Below are 11925 nucleotides of genomic sequence, written 5' to 3'. Positions count from 1 at the left end.
CGGTGGTGGCGGCGCGCATTTCCGGCACTTCCGGCCAGGAAACTCTCAGTCGTTAGTGGTTATTATGGTTAAATATGCTAGCGCCGCCGCCGGCGGTTGGCGTCGGTACGTCGTCTGCTAGATAAATTTGCTGTTTTAACATTCGGCCCTCCCCGCATCAGCGTTGCGCACAACAACGGCCGTCTGCTAATCGTCAAACGTGGCGATATCGCGTCGAGGAGTGAAAAAACGAAAGAATCCCGGAAGTTGATTCACGGTAAACCGGACAAACGAGCGCGAGATGATAAGCATGGCGCAGGATGATGATGTCGCGCGGCCAGGTGTGTGTTGCGCGCATCAGACCGTTCGGCTTTCCGGATCATTAGCGACGCAGATCGTCGGACTTTCGCGGGGGCCCGACTCTCCGACTCTCGTTCGGCGAATTTGTGCGTGCATCGCGCGTTTGGATTTCGCGTATTTCTAGATTTCGCGTTTTTCCGTTTCGCGTTTTTTTTTAGGTTTCGCGTTTTTTTGTCTCTCAGTTAGGTTACGCGGCTAGGTTGTGCGTTTCGGATTTATTGCGATACGATTCGAATAAACCCGGGGTCTGCCTGCTCGTGAACCCGCGGAAAGTAAAGCGCGCCTCTGCGCACCGACAGTTGAATTATACGAGCGAAGAGAGTAAGTGAGAGAGAGAGAGAGAGAATACGAATGCGAGTGAATTTTTCAGCGTTAGGCATGTAAACGTTCGGCATGTAAACTTGCGCCTCGATCGTTATAAGAATGCGGATTATTCCAAGTGCCCAGATTCTCCGTAGAGCGCTTAGAATTTTAAACATTAACCTTCCCTCCTCCCCGCCAGCCGCTTCTGCGTTCGTTCGTATCTTCGCGGACTGGGATACCGCGCGAGTCTCAGCTATCTGAATCCTGCGTTTCTCAATTAAATAAACAACGGGCGTGTGTTAATAAAAATACGGGAGATATGGCTTTGGCAAGTACGAGAGCGTATAACGCGCGCGCGCGACGGAAGTGTTTACGATTGTCAGTTTTTCCCATGTGTATCAGTGCAATGAAAAACAAGGCGCGAGTATCTCTCTCCCTCTCTCTCTCTCTCTCTCTCTCTCTCTCTCTCTCTCTCTCTCTCAGGCCGGAATATCAATCACCGGCTATTCCAATATCATCAGGTATCGGCGAAACGTGAACGCTGCAGTTTACCGATCTCTCCCTCTCGTAAAAACCACGACGGATATACAGGACGGTAAATGGAAGTACGAGGAAGCACGAAGGCAATTTTCGTGTTCCTGTCCGTGGGAAACGGTAGGGGGAGGACAGACGAGCGAGTCCGTGCCATCCCTCTTCACAAGGGTAGTTCGATTCGCGAAAGTTCGCGTCTAACGGATTACAATTACGAGACGAGACAACTCGCGCGGTGAACGCCAAATGCCGCTGACGTAACGGCGCATCGCGGATAAATCGGCTTGTAAATTTCTCTGTACAGTTCCCGGCGGAGGTACCGAAGACGAAACTGTCCGTCCGGTCGACGCCGACGTGAGAACTCGACGGAAGAACTTGCGTACAAAACGAGAAAATAAATTCCGTGGCGCGGAGGCTCGCGACGACGAGGCTCGCGCGCTCGCAACACACTTTAACTTAATTAACTCGGCTAAATTGCGCCACGTAAGTTACATAATGCGCTTCGAGTTTATATCGCCGGCGACCGAGCGCGCACAGAAGCGCCCTGAAATTGCTCATTAATAGCGGCAATAACGTTATAATTAGCGGGCCACGCGCGCAAGCGAGCTCGCCCGGCCGCGTCGTCGTCGTCGTTCTCTCTCTCTCTCTCTCTCTCTCTCTTTCAGCAGCAAGATTGCTCGCGAAAGCACCTACTTATGGCCTCTCGTGCCGACACAACGGCCAACTGTCGTACACAGGGTGCTCCGCTTAAGTGGGACACACTCTTTAGAGCGCGATCGCGCGAGCTAACGTCCTGATACTGAAACTGTCGAGGTTCCCCCCGCCTCAACGGGGGGCCCGACGATTGACCGTAAACGAAAAGTGGAATGACGGCCTAAGTTTTACTTTCATATAATAACAGCGATCCCCCGCGATACCGGCATGTAATTATCGTATAGCGAACTTAGAAGAGCGGAACTGCCCCTGCGACCTCGTTTCCCCCCTCTTCCCCTTACCGTATTTAAACGGGGAAATCAGAGTCAAGAGAAATACAATTAGGAGCGGTGATCGATGAAATTCAAGAGCCGGCACAGTTTTCGTTTGAGGAGGGTATTGTTTCGGTAAAGGGGATAACTAGAATCCTAAATGTAAATGGAGGAAGCGCAACTGAATTCTGGGGGGTCCCAGGGACGTCCTTTTCTTGGCACGGCGATACACTTGGAGCGAGAACAAGGAAGACGAGTAAGAAAGGAAGGTTAAGAATGTTCATCGGAAAATAGCAACACGCGTAAACAAACCGATCGAGCGTGTAGCGTGGCGCGTGATAGGACGTCGTAAAGACGTCCCACGGAAATTAGGACGCGATTAGGCTTTAATACAACTAATAATGGAATTAATTATTCAGGCCCAATGGAAGATTTCTAAATTCCCACTATTTATCCAATCTACATTCGATATCGAACTACGTTATTATTATCAGTTTTTGGCCGGCAATAAAGGCCAGAAAATACGACGACGAGTGTTCGATATAATTAATAACTATCCGAGTCTATTATCCTCCTCGAAATATGCGCTATTCCTTGCTGCGGCGAACGCGCTTAGGTCAACACAATCAATAAGCGCGCCACTTACAATTACCTAAACCGCCCGTCTCGTTAATTAATCATCACGGTTGTATAAAGGTTAAGGCGACAGAAATTAGACGGGCGCGATTCGTGAAAGTTGTTCGCGAACGCGGGCGAGCGAGCGAGATGACGAAGTGCTCAACTAATGCAATTAGCCCGCAGAAGGCGGCGCACGTCGGCCTTCCGAGAGCGTAGCCCGGCGTTGTAACGAAATCCGACGCGCTTTGTAATTACTATGGTTAGGATTTACGTAGTAATAAAAGTACACGCCGTGTGTACACGTGTGTACATACGCGCAAAAACCGCGTGTTATTCCCGCAAAATATGTAATGAAATATGTTTCTCGCACCGTGGAGGTTACTTTGCCACCGTAAGTAAGTTTACACCGTAATGCGAAGAACTTTTTTCTCCCGCTCCCCTCTCCCTTCCCTCCCTGCCTGCCGGCCTTTCTCACCGGGATCGCACGTTTGACGTTTAAAACAGTTATTTATAAAATTTACCGCGAAGCTTCTCGTTTGTTGTTCGCGCTCGCTCGCGTGTGTGACTCGAAAAGTTTACTTTATAAAATACCGCGAAATCGCGGACGACGAGTGATCTCTCTCTCCCTCTCTCTCGTACGACGATGATGATATATACGAGATGTTATTAAAATACTTGGGCGAACTTCGTGGGCATATTTTTACCAATTTTTCGTTATCAATTTTCGATCTCGTTTCCCGGCGAAAAATGAATTAGACGTTCACCTTTCTCTTCCCGCACGACTCCTTAATTTTCTATCTTCGACAACCTAGATACTAAGACTGGAATTAAAATTCTATTAAAGTCCACTCCAAAGTAAACGCAAGGGAAGATCTTATTACCTATTTCCAACATCGGAGCTTTATTCGCGAAGTAGTTTCCATCTCCGAATGATCTCGCCGCGTTTTCAGATGAGAATCCACCTTTGACAGGTCGGAGAGAGCACGTTCGTACGTAGTTCGCGTCCGTGTGTGTGTGTGTGCGCGCATCAACGTTACTCAACGACGTAAAAACAGTTAAGTATTAAGTATTAACGAGGGATCTCTGCGAATGATTCGCGAAGCGCGGAACATCGTTTGTCATAATTCATACTAACCTACGTGAAAGCCGACAAGATGTCTGAGTTCGGGATCAACTCCCAGACGAGCGCGCCGGGACACCTCCTGGTAGCCGAGCCTTTGAAGAAATTGATCCTGAATCTCCAGCGGCTTCTCCTGGGGCGCCAACCTCCTGCCCGGCTCGCCGCCATACTGGAATATGAATTCACAGGATGTTTATTTTAACATCGAGAAAAAAGCACAACAGACACGCGGCATCGCGGAAGAGAGGAAGAGGGCAGGAAGATCGCGTGGAAAAGACACAGTAAGAAAAAAGACGGAATACAGATTACGAATTGCGAGCGAAATTTTCGCCCGCTATAAGACAGTCCGCCTGCGACAGACGCGAGAAAGTTCCCCCTTAATTTATATATTTTAACACTTCGTTTTGTGCGTATTTAAAGCCTCGAGAGTCACCACCTCCTTCGAGGATTTTATCTGAGCTGGGGCTAATTGAAATGTAAATCGAGATCCGCTAAAATTATGAAATTTCATCAGATGCATTTTGATCGTTTTTCTTTCGGTTTGTCGTTACCACTTCGCAGCGGCAATGATAATGAACGGCGGAAGCTTTTCATAAAATTAAAGTAAAAAGCCGATAGCCGATATTAAAGCTCGAGCTTGCGAGCAACAAAACCGTTTCACGGTTCCTCACAGAATTCATGGAAGCTTCCATGAATTTTTGAACATAAAAGTTGATTTCCTCTTTCTCTCTCTCTCTCTCTCTCTCTCTCTCTCTCTCTCAAATTAAAAAAACATTTTAATGTAGTCCCTTTAGATCGCGTTACCTTCTTATTTGCACTGAGTCAAGCGCTTTGCTTTCGCACAGCTGCTTTTTCTGCAGGTAAAATATCGTCATAATATCCCGGGAAATCGGGTAGCGAGAATTTAATCGCAGAATTAATTACCAAGCTATTTAACAACGAGTATCGAAGGGTGTTGAAACGAAGTCTGAGGAGCGGAGTAACGGGGAAGCGTATTCTATAATTAATTCGCAGTGGATCCTTCGTTAATTACAGGTCCAATTACCGAGCGATTCGTTATTGTTAATTGAAAGGTATTTCGGGAAAAGTAAAGAGCACAGGAAAGTTACGGAATTAGTTTGAATTAACGTGTATCGGACTATATTCGGCTTAAGAATTTTACGTGACTTTCGAGCAATGCGCATCGTATACACTACCACGACAAAATTAGAGTTATTTCAGTCTTAATAACTTCTAATAAAGCGCGAACAACTCATGACGGAAGCTAAATTAATTTTCAAAACAGCTACTCCTGTAATTAGTAGACTTTAAATCTGTCTTAATGATCTAGACGTTTAATTTCTCTTTCTTGTTATAAGTTAACTTCTTCAGAAGTAATGTGTAACGTTTAAATGCGATGAATTGTTCTCGTAACTTCAAACATTATTGACAAAGATAAAACGAACTCGAAATTTTCGAACAAAAAAAAGAAAAATCCTGTCATGTTATTGACAGATGTAGTTATGTAACTTTGAAATTAAATCATGTTTTATGACTTCGATAAATTCGTCTCTGAAAATGTTATACGAATGTCAGTGAAAAATAAATATTTGGATTAAATTACCTCCGCAAAGATTACAACAGTTTTATATATATTATTAACAAGAATATATAGAGTGCTTCTGAGATTCGATGTTAAAAATTTCATTGATATTCTAAGGATAAAATCGCAGTCGTTAAATTTTGAATAGCGAAATTTCAAGAAATCGAATTTGTCCAAAATAGTGCTGCGCAATCGAACATCTTTTCAGAGATCGGCATTTTTAGATTCCCGTCGTCACGCTCCATCGAAAATAATCTTGCTTAGCTTTTGCAAACTTATAGGTCACATGTGAAAAACTTGAGTTTAACTTTTTTAACGACTGCGGACTGCAAGCAAAATATGTTCTTCGAAGTCGTAAATACACGAAGTATATACGAAGCTAGCAGTCGCATAATAAAACGTACATGAAAACATTAGAGTTCGACTGAAATACATTCACACACTGAGAGATAAAAGTGCAACATTCAAGTAAATAATTATTCTAATACTGTTTAGCAAAATTTTACTCGAATGTAGCACCTTTTTCTTTCAGTGTATGTCAGAGAGGAGCTTTTCCTCATTTTTGTCTAGATATATGTGGTACGTATATACGTATCAAACCACGTGGTGCGCGCGCGCGCGCGCGCACATGCACACACACACACACACACACACACACACACACACACACACACACACACACACACATGTGCGCGCGATCTTAATGCATAATTAATTGTCAACGAATTTCCGAGTCGTCGATGTTTCAAACGGGTTCACCAAGCTGTTTTCCGTTAAAATTCACGTCGCCTGAATTGTCACCGTTCCATTAGCGCCGTAAAATACACATACAAGTAGTCTTCAACCTATTTTCGAGCTTAGTACGTTTTGAGAATTTCCGGCAGTTTCCAAGTTTCAGATCGGCCGTCGGGAACGGCGGATTCCCTCTCCCTAGGAAACTCGTCTGCCGGATCGTCGAGCAGGGCTTTCAACGTCACGTCAATCGTGAACTTTCTCGGAAAAAGTCGTACTTTGGTCAAACACCCCTTTTACGTAGCAATTGGCCGAACTTCGGCAACTACGATCTTCGCGCGCAGGAGTTGCCGCTCCGCTAAATCATTTTGCCGTCGCGACTTGCTCGCTGAAAATCCCCCCCCCCCTCTCCGGGTAATACGTTAGAGTTGTTCAAAGTAAAATATAAAACACCTCCCTCGTAAAAAAACCTTGTGCCGGTAAATGCGACCGCGTTTGCGCGTGTTAGTTTAAAGTGACTCATCGATCATCTACGCTCGATCGATTGCATATTCGAGCGTCTAAAGTTATAACAAATCATCCCACGGCGAAAAGCGATTGTATAATTTTCCGGTTTTCCGGAGTAATATATGCCGCGTTCGATCATCGTTAAATACATTTCTCCTCTTTCACGCGATGTTATTTGTGCAATCTTTTATCGAATAACAATCAATTTTTAATGTCGTTTCAGTTTCCTTCAACACCGCGTCCTCGACGAACAAATTTGCACTTGATTCCGAGCGCGAGTCGGAACTACGTGGGGATCGCGTCTGCGATAAAACGAGGAACGGCATTTAAGATGCATTAACGAGCGGCATCATCTATCCGAAACGTGCCGTGTAGTCTCTCGATAATCCCAGTAAAATCCGGGATCGGTTTTAATTTCGCAAAGTTAAAGCGGCGTGTATCTCTTCGCGAGGAAGGAGAAGCATTAGCCGTGACGTATGCGCCGCAAAAAAATTGTAATTCCGGAAAGTGGCCTGTAAATAATAACCCGGTTAGCCGCAGGGGCAAAGAGATTAATCACGCTAGCAAACGAATGCGGCCGCCGCATTGTATACTGTATATCACCGCGCGATGCGCGCGACGGATTTTCTAATTTTTGGCCCGGCTAATTTCGAACAGCCGCGGGAATTTCGGCGCGTGTCTATTAATTATTACGATTTGCAACATCGTTCCGCGCGCGATATTTCTGATAATATTATCGTATTGCCTCGGGGAGAAAGAGAGAGAGAGAGAGAGGGAGAAAGAGAGAACTTTCGCCAATTATTATTACCACAGCGCGTCCGTTCGCTCGTTTTCTCTCGTTTTACACAGATTATTAAATATAACACGCCAAATTATTTTTATATGCGTGTGAGGATCGGGCAACGTCGAAAGACGTTACAAAACCGATATATATATATAAATTATTTTTTACGTTTCCGTACGTATCTCGTACGAATTATCGCAACACTTTCCTCGAGGAATAAATCATTAGTGTCCTCTCTCTCTCTCTCTCTTTTTCTGGCCGGTTCGTTAAAAAAATTTGACTCGTGCGCTTCCCGTGGTAATTAATTTATTAGAGTAAAAAAAAATAAAAAAAAACGACTTATCCCGTAAGCTTCATCCCGAACTTTTTACGGCCCGTGATATTTTCCGGGAATAAAGTTTACTCACGTTTTGCGAAATTAATCCTGATACGCTACTACGTATCCACAAACGTCGAGCACTCCGCATGTACGTATATAGCTAATAAAGTGCACGAGCGGTGTTCGAGGGTGTCGTGTGAGAGTTGATTTCCGCGTTAAGTCACTCGGATTAATTTTTTTCCGGCTGTTCTTTTGCGACAGATATAGGAGCCGCGATCGGAGCTGTTTGAAACGGCGCTCGTGGCGTGCGAGGCGGGAGGGAGTCGTTTGAAAGAATGTCCGTCCCGCAGATGGCGAAAAGAGATGAAACGGCGCGCCCCTTTGCCACGACACGAAAGGGAGGCTCTTCATTTTAATGAAGAGAGCGCGTAATTAAAGGCTCGAACACTTTTGCGCCGCTCGAATAATCATATTTCTGCACGGAGCTTCTCTCTCTCCGCTCGCCGATCCGGGCATGAATTTTCGACTTTCTCGCCACGTTCGCGGATTTAGAAATTAATTGCAGCCACCGAGTCAGCGGTAATCTACGTTGACTCGACGAATCCTGCGCTCTTCTCCTGAGAAAGAAGCGACGACGCGCTTGCCTCTTCGAGGCATCTCGGCGACTTATCTGCTTTCGCAGCGTCGCATTACGAGACGTCAAGTATTAATTATACAAGATATCCGGAATACTTAAGAGTGAGTTAGGATCTTTTTTGCAGGGGTTCATTCGCGCGATTTAAGGAGAGACGTTTAAGGAGAGACCATTTCGTTTTGTTTCGTTTTTATTGACGTGTAATCACACGTCGGATCCAACGACTGCGAGTATTCTCCGGAATTTTTGCGAACCGAGTCCCTCGATCTCTCGATCGCGAATTCACAATGTTGCGACGATATTCACGGAAGAGCGCCATTATTGCTTTTCGGTCATATCAATTATTTGTACTGTTAAGGTAGTTGGCCCGCCAAACCATTTTCTTAGGAATCTCCTTAAATTTTAATCGTACATTAGAAATATTATCTACATCTATATATCTGTAATGTTAGAAAACGATTGACCATTTAGAAACTGAGATATTTGCAACTAAAGTTGATACTTTTTATACGTATCTCTTGAAGTCGATGCCCTATTTTTAACTTCTACTTTTAATTTCCTCTAAACCACACTTGGGATTTTAATGAAAAACTATGATGTTAAAGAGATAAAAATATGATACGAATTTTTCAGAATTATGAAATATTTTATTTTTAATATAGCCTAAAAAATAAAATAAAATCGCTAATAATTCCGATTGAACTATGAATTTGCGCTTCGAGTAACGATTTGACACGAGAGCAATTGCTTTCTGCGGAACGAGAGAATTATACAGAACGAATTGAGGAGGAATGAAAGAGCTGTCAAATTAGTTTTGCATTTTTCAAAACCTCATTCGGTTCGTTTCGCTTTGCGTATAATAATGGCCGGCGTTTGGCAGCGTTTCGCGGCCATTATTTCCGTGTAATATACTTTTTTTGATCACGTCATACGTGTCCGACGTTTAATTATAGTAGTGAAGTACCGCCATCACCACACGGCATCAAGTTACGAAGTATCCTCGCGGGACGGCCGGCTCCAATAACTACTTCGTAGTCGCGGCTGATTAACCAAGTATAAAGTTCCCGGGATGCGTTGATCGTCATCATTGCGCGATTACGCGCTGATTACGACTTATCTTCGTAGCAAATAAACCACGATCTTCGTCTCGTCGCCCACTCGAAAAAAATATTAACATTTCTTCGGGTCACCGACTTTTTCCGGAAGCCTGATTTTCCACCAGATAATTGTAGACCGCTCGTTGAAGCTATACTCGATATTACGAAAATTATTAATTTGGTTGTAATCGATATTCGGTATGTTCACAATGATACGTATAAACTACTCGCTGGAATCTTGACGTCGCGATATAACAGACAGAGAGTTTGCACGAAATCGTTCCATGAAAATTCTATAAAAGTGGTTTATTTATCTCGAAATAGTCTCTCCGATTCCGGCGTTATTCGCGTTACTCACGTCGGACGGACGCTCGTTTATTAATTCATAATTTCATTATTTACGTTTTCTCCTCGCTTATTCGCACGTGTTCTTTCCGACGGTGCTCCGTAAGGCGAAATTTACGCGGATACAGGCTACATATTTCACGCGTCGTTATTATGAAGGCGCCGTTTACGCGAAGTGCCCGTGAAAAATTCCATCAATCCGTCTAACGGTGGCGGCTGCGAGTCGGACGCCTTCTCACGTCGTAAAATACTCATTTATTACGATTTACAGGCTCGTAAGTAACGTCGCAGTGCGGGGTGAGAGTTGACCACCCTCCCGCGACCAGTCGAGTATGAATTTTCGCGTGAACTTGCCAGCCAGCAGCACTCGCGTAAATTAAAGTTAAATTGGAATCGACCAGCTCAGCCGAAATTCATTCTGATTCCCCGCTGGCCGACCGGGCCGGCTTCCCTCCCACCAGTAACGGCCATTTCGCGCGGACTCGGTTACTCAAAGTTTCAGATGGCAATAAGGTGAATTGTTTAAGCCCCCGCTACATTGCGATGACAAAGGACCCCGGGAAGAGGCTGTGGCGATTATTTGTTCGAGATCGGAAACACCGAGACTCGCTGAGATTCTTATATCGCTCCGTACTTTTAAAATGTTACTTATCGCGTAACGGTAATTAGAACATACCGCGTTGCGGTAATTAGAACGGATTAAAATTATTCGGCAAAATTAATAGTTTGTTAGGAGGAAAGTAAATAGAAATTAATTGACTCGTTACGGGCGTGTTTTCTAACGTTCGTACTACATATAAACGAGGTAAAATAAGATAATAAAACGATGGGATGTCGTATTATAAAAAAGTTACCGAGTAACGTGTTTGCGAATTAAAATGGCGAAACGACGCGAAATCTCGGTGGGCGGGTGGCGCGCATATTTTAGATTCGAAATCCCCGTTAGTGTCGCCAAGTCGTTATTCTGCTTTGATAGAACCGATATTATCGATCCATCGGTCCGAAGGGAAACTGGGCTACATCCGCTCCTCTGGGGACTCACACGTAATTAACAAAACTCATTATAAGCGTTCGCTATATGCGGCGATGTCGGTTCGCCGCGGTGTTGATTTTGTTAATTCCGGAATGCGAAGCCGTCGCGAGAATTAGTTCGTTTCAAGTTTATTTCGGACAAAAACTGTCGAAATCCGTGTACGAAACTCACAGAACTGAAACGCAGAGCGCCGTGATATCGAAAGATCCTATTGATTTTACCTAAAATTGCAATGTAAAAAACGATATTTTGATATATAATTTAGATTCATCATTAAACCTCATTTTTCGCGTTCTATCGGAATATTTTTTATCTTTCCACAAAATCATTTATTATATATTTCGCTGGCATTCAAACGATTGACTGAATAGAGGAAGATGTATCGATTTTTCGAGATGTTTCAATTATACAGTTTTAACAATTTCCATCAAAAAAATTTTTAACGAATCGCCGTATTTCCCGGATTATCTGATATGTCGTGAGCGAAATTTAGAAAAAGTTTGCGACAGTTGCGCTGCATATTTCGAATGTATGTTTTTTTCTGTACAAATAATATCTGACCCATCTGTTGTGTTTACGTTCCGTTGCACTTTTCGTTTCAGATTTGTTTATGTATACCGTCCGGCATCAGCGAGAATATCTGAGACAATTTACACGCGTGCGGAAGTCTGTTTGCAGCGGTGGTATTGCGCTAAATCTCTTCGGCATAGCATAACAAAAACTATCACAAATAATTTCGTCCAGTGATTCTTAATCCGTTAATATCCAAGTGTTTAATTTGTATCCATCGATAAGATAACCGTACGATTAATTTGTTATTTCCAATTAGAGATTAATACGACATGTTCAAACGGAGATTTCTCACCAAAAAGTGTATTTAGCGCCGAATCGTATATTTAGTTTGGGGATAATTTCGCATTTGGCTAGCGCAGCGGAAAGCTAAATAATCCTCAGCTGCGCTCGTAATTATCGAATAGTATAAATGTCACGTCGCATTATGAAACGTCCCTATAACA

This window comes from Dinoponera quadriceps, unplaced genomic scaffold (genome assembly GCF_001313825.1).
Source record: "Dinoponera quadriceps isolate SergipeBrazil2010 unplaced genomic scaffold, ASM131382v1 scaffold3290, whole genome shotgun sequence".
Classification (NCBI taxonomy): Eukaryota; Metazoa; Arthropoda; class Insecta; order Hymenoptera; family Formicidae; genus Dinoponera; species Dinoponera quadriceps.
Note: the sequence above shows the minus strand (reverse complement) of the source record.